The sequence below is a fragment of the Microtus ochrogaster genome, linkage group LG4 (genome assembly GCF_000317375.1).
Source record: "Microtus ochrogaster isolate Prairie Vole_2 linkage group LG4, MicOch1.0, whole genome shotgun sequence".
NCBI classification, from domain to species: Eukaryota; Metazoa; Chordata; class Mammalia; order Rodentia; family Cricetidae; genus Microtus; species Microtus ochrogaster.
In genome coordinates, this window is record NC_022030.1 from 64161633 (window position 1) to 64162161 (window position 529).

The window sequence follows — 529 nt, forward strand, 5'->3', positions numbered from 1 at the left end:
ATCTCTGTGAGTTCGAGACCAGCCTGGTCTACAGAGCTAGTTCCAGGACAGGCTCCAAAGCCACAGAGAAACCCTGTCTCGAAAAAACCAAACAAGAAAAAAAAAAGAAACCATGTTAGTAAAGTTGTAACAGAGGCCAATAGAAAATGGCTTATTAGGTAAGAGCAACTCTTGCCAAGTCTGATGACCTAAGTTCAACTCTCAGGATCCACACAATAGAAGGAGATAATTGACTCCTGCCAGTCTTCTTTTTAACACACACACACACACACACACACACACACACACACACACACGCACTCATGTGCACACACACATACACAACACACGCATGTGCACATACAATAGGTAAAATGTAATTTAAAAAATAATGGAATCACACAAAGTGGAGGTCACAGAAAGGGGAAGAAATGTCCAAGAATCTTCTAATAAGATCCTTCAGAGACAGGTAAGAAATCCTTGGACCAGAACAAACATGGAATGGAGGAGGAGGACAGTCAGAACTGTAGTAAGGACACTCCATTAGCCA